Consider the following 13,511-nt stretch of genomic DNA (forward strand, 5'->3'; position numbering starts at 1 on the left):
CCACATTTAGATCACAAGATGATATAACATCCAATGTGAGAACACAATGCACACTGAAACTGATTTGTTGAGTAGCTAAAGAGAGGAGACACGTAATCAGGATAAAGGTTGAACTACTCTAGTCAGGTGTTCAGATTTGCATTGGAGTCATATTCCTGTAAATCACCTGAAGCCCCGCACAAGAAGAGGGGAAAAAACAGGAAGTAACAGATCATCTTACCTCAGGATCAATTTGTTTGGAGCAACTCTTGCTAAACTGACAAGACAGCTGAAACGTCATCCTGACAATTAAGGCAGCATGACTGCATTCTTTACCTGCAACTTACCATTAACAAGAAAGAACTCGCCCAATACCTCGAATCACCTCATCGCCTAATATTGCCCTCGATGTTCTTATTATCAGAAATGAGGCAGGTCATCCATTCACAGCAAACTCCATTAAAATAACTGAGATTTGGCTGGATGATTTATATTCCTGGCTATGGGATAAACATACTTGCACAGCTTTTCTGAGTACTTTGGGAACTTTGCTGTCTGGCTGAGAGAATTAATAGGGTGACCATTTCTGAAAAGCAAATAAATTGCCAAGATTTATGTTTTTATCTTTCTGCTTGTGTCACTGTGACCAAGTCCTGCCCCACCTTCAGCCTATTTTCTGCTCAGAGTGGTTATGTTATTATGTTCAATCTATTTGCTATGCAAACAACCTGGGCATTAACCTCTGATCATATTGATTTAGAACTTACAGAAACTGGCATGCTTCCTACCTGGAACCTTCCAGTTGGGTAATTCAGCTGCCAATTCCTATCAGGAGAAACTTTCATTTACCATAGGAAATAAACAAGAGCTCTTATCAACAGTTATATAGAAAGAACTTTATCCCTGGTAACAAATTACTGAGATAAAATTCATATTGAAACTACCTGAGTTTTAATAGACAGACAGGACCCTTGTTTCTATTTTTACTGAGATGACTAGGTGAAGGACGTCTTAAAAAATTGTTGAAAAGTTACAGTAAATTGTTTCCAACAAAGGGTCTATGACCTGAAACATTCGCTCTATCTAATCACACCATTGCAGTCTGGTCAAAAGAATACTTCGAGCATTTTCTGTTTCCATTTTAGATTTTCCGCACCACCTTGGCTCTATGAATAGAATGCGGAATAAAAAAATAATTAATTTGGGGGATGTTCAACACACTGGGTTGCACTGAAGGAGAGAGAAGTAGTTAACATTTTAGTTTAATGGCTCTTTCTCAGAGCGGGAAAGTGATAGAAGGCCACCAATCTAAAGCATTAACCTTTATTTTCCTCTGCTAGCCGACTACTGAGTATCTCCAGCATTTTCTGTTTTTAAACATAGAACACAGACCGTTTAACCTACTCAAGATCAATCCAGCACTTCCCTCCTACTTTGCCCTCAATTGTTCCCACATAACATGTGCCTATCTAGGAGATCCTTAAATGCCCCTAATGTATCTGCCTCTACCACTCTCAGTGTAAATTACTTACCTCTGATATTTCTCCACTTCCAATCGTCTTAGAATTGTGCCCCCTTGCATTAGCCATTTCCACCCTGAGAAAAGATCTCTGGCTATTCACTCAATCTCGAGGGCTCTTACTATCTTGTCACCTCACATTGTCCTTTGCTCGCTCAACCCATCTTCATGAGGCATGCCCTCTGGCTCTGGTAAATCTCCTCTGCACCCTCTCCAAATCTTCCATATCCTTCCTAAAATGAGACACTAAACTCAATATTCAAAGTATGGCTTTTATTATTTAAAAGAGTAGCTGGACAATCTTTTGAATTGTTGAAATACAGAAGGCTATGGATTTAATAGATAGGTGGTTCCTTAAGGCAGTGTTAGCCAGGGCAGGTGGTGTGGATAAGCTCCCACTACCTATTACAGTGAATGCTCCCAATGTCTGCATCTCAAAGAGCCTCTGACAACCGAGTCCAGCTCCTGGTCTTCACATATGGCCCAGCGCAATTGTTTCTACTGACAGTGGAAGGGGAAAAGTCAGGTTACTGGTGCCTTGAAACTAGTCACTCACTGCAGGCAGATGGGGTTCATCAGCCATGGTTGGCAGCTCATCTGGGAGAAGAAAATCTCTGATCTCAAACCTTCACTGCCTGGCAGCTGTACCCACTAATAGGGGAGTCTTCAGGAATAAATCCCAGGGAAAATTCTGGAGCTGGAGTTCCTAAGGCAGTCCTACGCTGAGTTCAACGCTGACTGGCAACTCCTGTGATGCCACTGGTGCCAAACTGTATTGGTCTCTGCCGTTCCTTTGGATTATCAGCTACGTGGAGAGGCGCAGCCTGTAACATGGGGAACTGCTTGCCTTTCATATCATACGGCCCTGGCTTGCATATCCCAGAGAGAGCGAGGATGCAGCATCCATGGTCGATCCTGACCACACCGGATCCGCGTAGATAGGTGCAAAAGGCAGCATGGCCAGTTCTTGTGCTCCATGGCTCAATGGTGTTTTCTTTGCACGCAGACTTTATGTGGTTGAACGTAGTCAGGTGAATTTCAAGCCACTCATCTTGTTTGGTAAGAGAATAAACTGTCCAAAATCATGGATAAGAAAAGAAAGGTAAAAAACTACCATGGAGTGTAGAGAAATAGCATATTTCATCAATAATTACAATGATAATACATGCAATCTGCATTTATATGACAGTTCTAACTTATGAGAGGATAGGCAGTATTCAGGCAGAATTTAGTTGATTAGTGAGGGGTATAGCTAGGATAAATGCAAGCAGGTCTTTTCTATTGAATTTGTGTGAGATTAGAACTAGAGGTCATAGGGTGAAAAGTGAAGTATTTAAGGGGAAGCTGAAGGGGAATATCTTCACTCAGAGGGTGGTGCGAGTGTAGAATGAGCTTCCAGTGGGGGTGCAGGGTGTATGTTCGATTGAAACAACATTGCAGCCAATGGCACTGGGCAGAATAACAGCTCAGAATGAACTAGATGGGCCGAAGGGCCTGGCTTTGTGACTCTATAGTGAAAGGATGAATAGGTAAGGACTTTCCTCCCTGGAGCATAGAAGAATGAGGGGAGATCTTATAGGTTATGAGGGCTATAGATAAGGCAAATGCATGCAGGCTTTCTCACCCCAGGCCATGGGTTTAGGAGGAAAAGTGAAACATTTAAGGGAACATGAGGGAAACTCCTTCACTCTGAGAGTGGAGCAAGTATGGATTGAGCTGTCAGCAGAAGGGTTCTATTGGAACTTTTAGGAGAAGTTTGGATAGGTACATGGATGGGAAGGTTTGGAGGGATATGGTCCGTGTGATTGGGCAGGAGATCAATTCAGCATAGACTAGATGGGCCTAAGGGCCTGTTTCTGTGCTGTGTTACCCTGTGACTCTAATTTGCCATTGGATTCAGTGGAGTTACTCAGAGGTGACCAAAGATTTTGGAGGAATTCTAAAGCTTTGGGCCTTGTTTACTGAAGACAATGATGTAGCAGAGGCTAAGTCGTAGAGATCACTGAGGCTCCCATCTGCCAGTTTATATTGTTCAGCAGGGCAGTGATGGTTAGAGGAAGTGATAAAATGGATTGAATTCTTACAGGAAGTTACACAAACAGGAGTGTCGATGAGGCAGTGCATCGAATGTACTTTGCTAGGCTGTTGTCAAGAGTCAATGTACCTGACAGATCAGGGAAGTAAAAGTCCATAGAGCCGGTGTAAAATGGTGTTGGCTTCAATTTGGTTCAGTGAGAGAATGCAAGAAGTAACAGTCAGCAGGTGGTGGCTCATCAGAATCAGGTTTACTATCACCAGCATATGTCATGAAATTTATTGTTATGCAGCAGCAGTACATTGCAATACATAATAATAACAAACTGTGAATTACAGTATATATATTTTAAAAGTTAAATTAAATAAATAGTGCAAAATGAGAAAAAAAAAGTTGTGAGGTAGTGTTCTTGGGTTCAATGTCCACTTAGAAATCAGATGGCAGAAGGGAATCATTGAATGTGTGCCTTCACGCTCATGTGCCACCACCCTGATGGCAGCAAGAAGAAGAGGGCATGTCCTGGGTGATGGGGGTCATAATGATAGATGCCCCCTTTTTGGGGCATTGCTCCTTGAAGATGTCTCAGCAGCTAGAGTCTGAGATGGAGCGGAGTGAGTTCACAACTTCCTGTAGCTTTCGACCCTGTGCAGGCACCCCACACCCACTCTCCCATACCAGGCGTTAATGCAGCCAGTGAGAATGCTCTCCACTAGATCCACAAAATCTAACTAGATTCTGAAGCAAATTATTCATTTTGGAAAAAGGTTTACCATGGTACAGAGAATGATTGTGAACAGGACCCATCAGTTGAGGCTTTGAAGCAGATAGCTCAGATAGCAAGTTGCAGTAAAACTCTGTTAATCCAGCACATTTATGATTTTGTGGTGGCAGACAAGCAGATTTGCCAGATTATCATATGTTATTCTTTATTGATACTCTATTAGTATTATTGATACTCTATTACTCTACTTCTAATTCACATCACTTTAAATGTTACATCGTGAAAAATAAATTTGTCCAGTAAACCAGATATGAGGAAGCAGAACCAGGTGAATTTCAAGGGCGAAAGAGGCACAGAAACCGTGAATTCAGGAAACACAATGCAGAATGCGGTCAACAATCGAGAAAATGTAGCAATCTAGGACCTAGTGAATGGAAAAGAAGCAGGAATCTGTGAGTGGAAGGTAGCATGGGAAATGGATATCAGGATATCACAAAGTGCTTTTTAAGAAGAAATGACCTTTTGAATGATTCTGCTGTGGTATACAAACTGTGGCTGAGAAATTGTGCCCAGTAAGACGCCACAAAGCGAACTGTGACAGATTGTGTTTATTAACATCTGAATACATGAGAATGCAGGAAGCTGCAGTGAGTAATGATCTCAGTCCAATATTTCATTGTCACGTCCCTCCCTGAAATCAGAAGTACGCACGAGGCACAGTCCCAAGAAACCAGCATCCATCATCAAAGATTCCTGCCATGTGGGCCGTGCTGTCCTTTTACAGCTGCCATTGGGCAGGAGGTACTGAAGTCTAAGGTCCTGAGCAGAGGAAATTAACTCCACTTAGACTTTGCTGTCTCATGTTGACATTAAAGATTCTACAGCTCACCAGAGCTAGGTGCCTAGCAAATGTCTATCAATCCGGCGGTCCAATCAACGACAGGAGCAGGCCACAGCGACAAGGTTTCTTGCAGGTCGGCCACGCTCATTTAAAAGTACAGAAAGGATAAGCGGGCTGCCATTGTTGGGAGTGGGCTAGAGGTGAGAGCGGGAGAGTCAGACTTTGGGTCAAAGGAGTATTCGGCTCAAAAGAGGTGTTGGGTTCGGTTAAGGTTCCCTTTTTTTCAGAAGGTGGTGAATTTGTGGGATTTATTACCACAGGCAGGTCAGGTCGTTGGGAGTATTTAAGGCAGAGCTTAATAGATTCTTGATCAGCCTCGGCATCAGAGGTTATGGGGAGAAGGCCGGGGAGTGGGGCTGAGGTGGGAAAGGAAGTATCAGTCATGATTAAATGGTGGAGCAGACTCAATGGGCCAAATGGCCTAATTCTACTTCTATGTCTTATGGTGTAATCAACATGACTAAAACGTGGTGCTATTTATGGAAGTTTAGAGTGTACGGACTGAGTTGAGTCTTTCCTGCGCTGAATGTAGTCACCATTTCAAGAGTACCTTATTGGCAGTGAAGTACCTGAGGTCATGTAAGGTACTTAAACTTGTGAACTATTTTTAAGTAACTAATATTTTCCTATTCAGAACAATACCCCTGCAGCCTTTAAACTTTTCAATAATAAGGTGTGAAATCATCAGAAGCCCATCCACATTAATATCACAGCCAAGAACTCTCATGAACCCAGGAGGCTGAAGAAATTTGGTACGTGCCTCTGGGCTCGTACCAGTTTTTATCGAAAGCATTCTGTCTGAATGCATACAGCATGATTTGGCAAGTGCTCTGCCCATGACCACAAGAAGTTGCAGAATGGTATGGGCACAGCTCAGCACCTCATGGGAATCAGATTCTCTTCTCTGGAGATTTTCTTCTCACTGCCTCAGTAAAGCAGCCAGCATAATCGTAGAACCCACCCACCCTGGACATTGTCTTCTCCCCTCTCTCATTGGGCAGAAGACACAAAAGCCTGAAAGCTGAAATCACGTACCACCAGGCTCAAGAGCAGCTTCTATCCTAATGTTAGGTTCTTGAACGGACATCTTTTACAGTAAGATAGACTCCTGGCCTCGCAATTTACCTTGCACATTAGCGTTTACCTGAACTTTATTCTGCATTGTCATTGTTTTACCCTTTTGTAGCTCAATGCACTGAGTGATGATCTGATCTGTATGAACAGTATAACAGTATGCAAAGCAAGTTTTTGACTGAATTTGGTACATGTGACAATAATCAACCAATACCAGTGTAAAAGGGATGTGCTCAGTCACTCTGAGAACAGTTGTACGAAAGATTGCTTCAGCTGCAGCACTTCCTGATATCTCATTTTACAGTGCAAGTGGAAGAAATAAACATTTACCACCACTGATTGGGAGTGGCTGAGAACACTTGTGAGATTAAAGTGCAAGGCTGTACTGTAAGGAAGAAGTGGCACGTAATTTTTGCCAGAAATTTTCTTCTCCTAATGGAAGTGTCTGCATCATTTAAGGAACAGACTGAATACCTGGTGGATATTCTGCTGGGGGAAGAAGAAGAAGATGATGATGATGATGATTCTTTCACTGGCTTCCGATGCCTTGGGAAGGCCTCAGAAGGTGATGAAGGTAAATTCTAGACGGTGTGAAATTTGTCTGCTACCTGATAGTTTATCCTGTGGAATTGCCTAATTGTCTACTCTTTAGAGAAGCCTAATACTCTACCCTTCAATTATGCCCATTGTTCAGCCCAGCATTTATGCCCAAAGTTCCAGCCCATACTTCAGAATCAGGTTTATTATCACTGGCATACATTGTGAAATTTGTAACTTTGCAGCAGCAGGACAGAGCAATACATAATAAATTTAGGAAAAAAAACGGAATTACAATTAGAATACATACAGCATTTATAATTAACAGTTAAATTAAAATATGTAGCAGAAAAACAGAAATTAAAAAATTTGTCAAGTGGTGTTCATGGGTTCAATGTCCATTAAGAAATCAGATGGCAAAGGGGAGGAAGCTGTTCTTGTATCGTTAAGTGTGCACCTTTGGGCTTCTGTCCCTCCTGCCCAATGAGAAGAGGGCATTTTCTGGGTGGTGTGGGTCCTTAACGATGCATGCAGCCTTTTTGAGGCACCACTCCTTGAAGTTATCTTGGATGCCACTGAGGCTAGTACCCCTGATGGAGCTGACTAATTTTACAACTTTCTGCAGCTTACTTTAATCCTGCGCAGTAGCCCCTGACCCCCATACCAGTTGGTGATGCAGTAGCCCCTGACCCCCATACCAGTTGGTGATGCAGTAGCCCCTGACCCCCATACCAGTTGGTGATGCAGTAGCCCCTGACCCCCATACCAGTTGGTGATGCAGTAGCCCCTGACCCCCATACCAGTTGGTGATGCAGTAGCCCCTGACCCCATACCAGTTGGTGATGCAGTAGCCCCTGACCCCCATACCAGTTGGTGATGCAGTAGCCCCTGACCCCCATACCAGTTGGTGATGCAGTAGCCCCTGACCCCATACCAGTTGGTGATGCAGTAGCCCCTGACCCCCATACCAGTTGGTGATGCAGTAGCCCCTGACCCCATACCAGTTGGTGATGCAGTAGCCCCTGACCCCCATACCAGTTGGTGATGCAGTAGCCCCTGACCCCATACCAGTTGGTGATGCAGCCAGTCAGAATGCTCTCCATGGTACATGGTACCAAGGGCAAATCATGCTTGACTAATCTGTTGGAGTTTTTTGAGGGTGTAACAAGGATGTTAGACGAGGGTAAGCCAGTGGATGTAGTGTACCTAGATGTTCAGAAGGCATTCGATAAGGTGCCACATAGGAGATTGGTGAGTAAAATCAGAGCTCATGGCATTGGGGGCAGGGTTTCAACATGGATAGAAAACTGGTTGGCAGATAGAAAGCAAAGGGTAGCAGTGAATGGGTGTTTCTCGGACTGGCTGGAGGTGACTAATGGGGTACCACAGGGCTCTGTATTGGGACCACAGCTCTTTACGATTTATGTCAATGATTTAGATGAGGGCATTGAAAACTATATCAGCAAGTTTGCTGATGATACTAAACTGGGTGGCAGTGTGACATGCGAAGAGGACGTTAGGAGAATACAGGGAGACTTGGATAGGCTGGGTGAGTGGGCAGATACTTGGCAGATGTCATTCAATGTGAATAAATGTGAAAGTATCCACTTTGGAAGCAGGAACAAGAGGGCAGAGTATTGTCTGAACGGTGTAGAGTTAGGTAAGGGAGAAATGCAAAGAGACCTAGGAGTCCTAGTTCACCAGTCAATGAAGGTGAATGAGCAAGTGCACCAGGCAGTGAAGAGGGCAAATGGAATGTTGGCCTTTATTACAAGGGGAATTGAGTACAAGAGCAAGGATGTCCTTTTGCATTTGTACAGGGCCCTGGTGAGACCACACCTGGAATATTGTGTACAGTTTTGGTCTCCAGGTTTAAGGAAGGACATTCTGGCAATTGAGGAAGTGCAGCGTAGATTCACTAGGTTGATTCCTGGGATGGCAGGGCTGTCTTACGCAGAGAGATTGGAGAGATTGGGCTTGTACACGCTGGAATTGAGGAGATTGAGAGGGGATCTGATTGAAATGTTTAAGATAATTAAAGGATTTGATAGGATTGAGGCAGGAAATATGTTCCAGATGTTGGGAGAGTCCAGTACCAGAGGGCATGGATTGAGAATAAGAGGTCAGTTATTTAAAACAGAGTTGAGGAAAAACTTCTTCTCCCAGAGAGTTGTGGAGGTGTGGAATGCACTGCCTCGGAAGATGGTGGAGGCCAATTCTCTGGATGCTTTCAAGAAGGAGCTAGATAGGTATCTGATGGATAGGGGAATCAAGGGATATGGGGACAAGGCAGGGACTGGGTATTGATAGTGAATGATCAGCCATGATCACAGAATGGCGGTGCAGACTCGAGGGGCCAAATGGTCTACTTCTGCACCTATTGTCTATTATCTATCTGTTTTCGTGTCTTAGGTGACAAACCAAATCTCCTGAAACTCCTAATGAAATATAGCTGCTGCCTTGCCTCCTTTATAACTACATCCATATGTTGGGACCAGGTTTGGTCCTCGGAGATACTGACACCCAGAAACTTGAAGCTGCTCATTCTCTCCACTTCTGATCCCTCTGTGAGGATTGGTATGGGTTCCCTCGTCTTACACTTTCTAGTCCACAAATCAGTTCTTTGGTCTTGCTAATGTTGTTGCTATGGCACCACTCAACTAGCTCTTGTATGTCCTGAACGTCTTCTTGTCACTATCAGAGATTCTGCCATCAATGGCTGTATCATCTGCAAATTTATAGATGGTATTTGAGCTATGCCTAGCCACACAGTCATGTGTATATAAAGAGTGCGCAAAGCACACAACCCTGAGGCGCGGCAGAGTTGATCGTCAGCGATATTATCACCAATCTGCACAGATTGTGGTCTTCTGGTTAGGAAGTCAAGGATACAGTTGTACAGAGAGGTACAGAGGCCCAGGTTCTGTAGCTTATGGATCAGGACTGTAGGAATGAACACTGAGCTATAGTCAATAAACAGCATCCTGACATGGGTGTTTGTGTTGTCCAGGTGATCCAAGGCCATGTGGAGAGCCACTGAGAATAGGCCTGCCGTTGACCTATTGTGGAGATAGGCAAATTGCAGTGGGTCCAGGTCCTTGCTGAGGCAGGAGTTGATTCTAGCCATGAACAACCTCTCAAAGCATTTCATCACCATAGATGTGAGTGTGACTTGTATAATTGTTCCCCTTTTGAAGCAGGTGGAAACTTCCAACCATAGCTGTAAGAGACTGAAAATGTCTTTGAACACTCCTACCAGTTGTTTGGCACAAGTTTTCAGAGCCTTACCAGGTACTCCCTCTGAGCCTGCCTATTCACTCTCTTAAAAGCAGCCTGACGTTGGCCTCCGAGACAGAGATCAGAGGGTTATGCTCATTATCTACCTTACTGTTATACCCCAAAGTTTACCCATAACTAGACATAGTATTTTGCCCTCTCTAGTAATATTCCCTGTAATTGTGTGTATCCTCTGTAATAATTGGTCCTCCAGAAGATCAGAGTGGTGATCAGTGTGTGGAGCGAAAAGAGATGGGGGAGATCTGAAATGAATGCTTAGGGCTCTGTAAAAATGGATAAATTACTGGACACATACACAGTATAAAAACACAATGAATGCCGGAGATACTTCACGACTCATGAACCATTGGTGTCGAGCAGCAGCAGATGATGTTTGCACTTCAGGATGATGAGCCCGGAATGCTAGAAAACAAACATTTTAAGTTGAAAAGAAGGAAGGAAGATAGAGGGGGAAAAAAGGGCATGTGTGGGATGAGACCTGCTCATCAAACTGAAATACAACATAGAAACGGACCCTTTGGGCCACCCATGTTGTCCATTTTGCCTAACTACACAAATCTCATAGCTTGCATTAAAGCTGTATACTTCTATATCTTGCCTGTCAATTGTCTGTCTAAATACTGTACCTCTTAAACACAGTAATTGTATCTAAATCCATCACCTCCATTGGCAGCACATTCCAAATACCAACCACTTATACTGTTGAAAAAAAATTACCCCTCAGATCCCCTTTAAAACCCTTCCTCTCATTTTAATCTTTTGTCTTCTCTTTGGATGTCCCTTCTGTCTGCAAAAGATTTTAACAATCTCTCCCAAACACACTTCCCATAATCATACATATTTCTACCAGTTCATTCCTCAGCTTCCTTTGCTCCAGGAAAACAAGTCCATCCTTTCCAATTTCTCTCACTAACTGAAGTCCTCAGTATCATGGTGAATCTCTGCTGCATTCTCACCAATGCAGTCATATCCTTCCTGCAGCATGGTGACCTGAATTTCACTCAGTACTCAAGTGCAGCCTGACCACTGTTTAGTTATACAGTTGGAAAATAATGTTCCAGATCTTACATTCTATGTCATCACCTATGAAAGCAAGTTTATACTATGCTTTCTTCACCTTTCTCTCAAGTTGTGCTACTACTTTCAGGGAACAATGTTCCCCTCACTCTCTCTGTTTATCACTACTCTATCATTTACTGTATGTCCTACTCTAATTTGACTTTCCAAAATACATCACTTTGCACTTGTTGGGATTAAGTTCCATTTAACAACTCTCACCCAACTTTCCATCTAATTTATAAACTGACATATAGGAAACCTTCTTTGCTGTCTGTAACAATACCAGTTTTCTTGTCATTCGCAAGCTTACTAACCAGACTTACCACATTTATATCCAAGTTGGTAATATATATTACAAGCAGCAAAGCTCTTAGCACTGATTCTTGTTCTTATCATAAACTCCAGTCAGAGGAAATCCCTTCCATCACTGCCCTTTACCTCCTTTACTAGCCCATTAGTCAGCTTGCTTCAGATCCCACACACCATAACCTTCTTGATCGGGTTACCATGCAGGGCCTTTTCAAATGCATAACTCTGCATCTTCTCAGATGCTGTCTGATCTGTTGAGTACTGCCAGCACATTCAATTTTATTTCAGATTTATAGCCCTTGTGTTTATTTTGATTTTTATTCAGTGATTCTTCTGTGATTTAGAAAAACAGGCGATCAAATCCTTAGCACACAGACTGCGGGAGATTGGAGACCTGATAGACCACGAGCATTTGAATTCCTTCTCAAGTGAATTTCAAACACTTGTAGCAAAGCATGCGAGGGACCAGGTAGGTGTATGAACTTTACCATTAGCCAAGTTGATACCTTTTCCCAAGAAGATGATTTTGGGTGACTCTATGACAGGAAGTCATGATGCAATCTTGTCAGAAGTACTGCAATTGAGTTAAAATGGAGTCTAAAATGCCTTTACATGCCTTTGGAGACATCTTGAGCATGTGGACTGAGCAGAATTCTGGCAAACTCACTGGAGTCAGAAGACTGTATTCATTCCCATGTTCTGATGGTTTGTTAGTGGCATTGGCCTGCCCTCACAAATGGTTGAAGATTTCACACAGCTATTCATAGAAGTTTCCCCAAGTATTAGCCAATATTACTCCCTAACTATGTTAGCACATTGACTTATGAATTAGGAGCAGGATTTCATTACTTGGCTCCTCAAGACAGCTCTGCCATTCCCACAATCATGGCAGATCCACACAGCCTTAACTTTCCTCACAGCTTCCTACCTTCCCTAATATCTATCCACCTCTGTCTTAAAAAATATTCTAATACATTGGCCGAACATGATTTTCCTTTCACAAGATCTTTCTGACTTTGCCTGATTACCTTAAGTTTTTTGAAATTCCCTGCTACAATATCTGTAATAATAGTGTCATATTATTATCTTTATTTATGTAGAGATTTAGCATGTTAACAGGTCCTTCTGGCCCAACGAACTTGTGCCACACAATTACACCCACATCATAACATCATTGTCATAAAGCATCACATCAGAGAAGCAGGCCCTTTGGCCCATCTAGTCTATTAATCTGCCTAGTCCCATCAACCTGCACCCAGACCATAGGCCTTCATACCTCTTCCACTGATATACTTATCCCAATTTCTCTTAAATCAAACCCTTATCCATCACTTCCACTGGCAGCTTGTTCCACACTCTCCCCGTCCTCTAAGGGAAGAATTTCCCTCTCATGTTCCTGTTAAGAATTTTACCCTTCACCCTTAACCTATGACCTCCAGTTCTAGCCTCATCACCCAACCTTCGTGGAAAAGCCCACCTGCATGCACCCATCAATATCCCTAATAATTTGAAATATATCTATCAAATCTTCTCTCGTTTTTCAACACTCCAGGGAATAAAGTCCTAACTTATTTAGCCTATTGCTATAACTCAGGGCCTCAAGTCCTTGCAACATCCTCTACTCTTTCAGTCTTACTTATATATTTCCTATAGATTGAACTGCAGACATTCCTTCAATTAGGCCTCACCAACATCTTATACAACTTGAACACGACATCTCAACTTCAGACCAATTAACCTACTAACCCATATGTCTCAGGAATTCCAATATCAAGCATTAAACACCACTGACATAAATTATCTGGACATTGGTATTATTTTTGTGTCTTTATGGGGAAAAATAGGCTTTATATTTCCTGCATTACTACAATGACTACAATTCTGAAATTGTTGATTAGCTATTAAGCTCTGGTAGTTACTTTTCAGCACTGCTCTGGCATATCGGCGTAGACTTTAATGCTGAAGTTTCTTGAGTGAGGCTTGAACTCACAATCTTCTGCTCAAGTGCAAAGGAGTCAGAAATGAGAGAAGGAATTTCAGAGTTGAAGCCCTTGGCAGCTAAAGGCAGTGCGGCCACTTG

Source organism: Hypanus sabinus, chromosome 6 (assembly GCF_030144855.1).
Source record: "Hypanus sabinus isolate sHypSab1 chromosome 6, sHypSab1.hap1, whole genome shotgun sequence".
NCBI classification, from domain to species: Eukaryota; Metazoa; Chordata; class Chondrichthyes; order Myliobatiformes; family Dasyatidae; genus Hypanus; species Hypanus sabinus.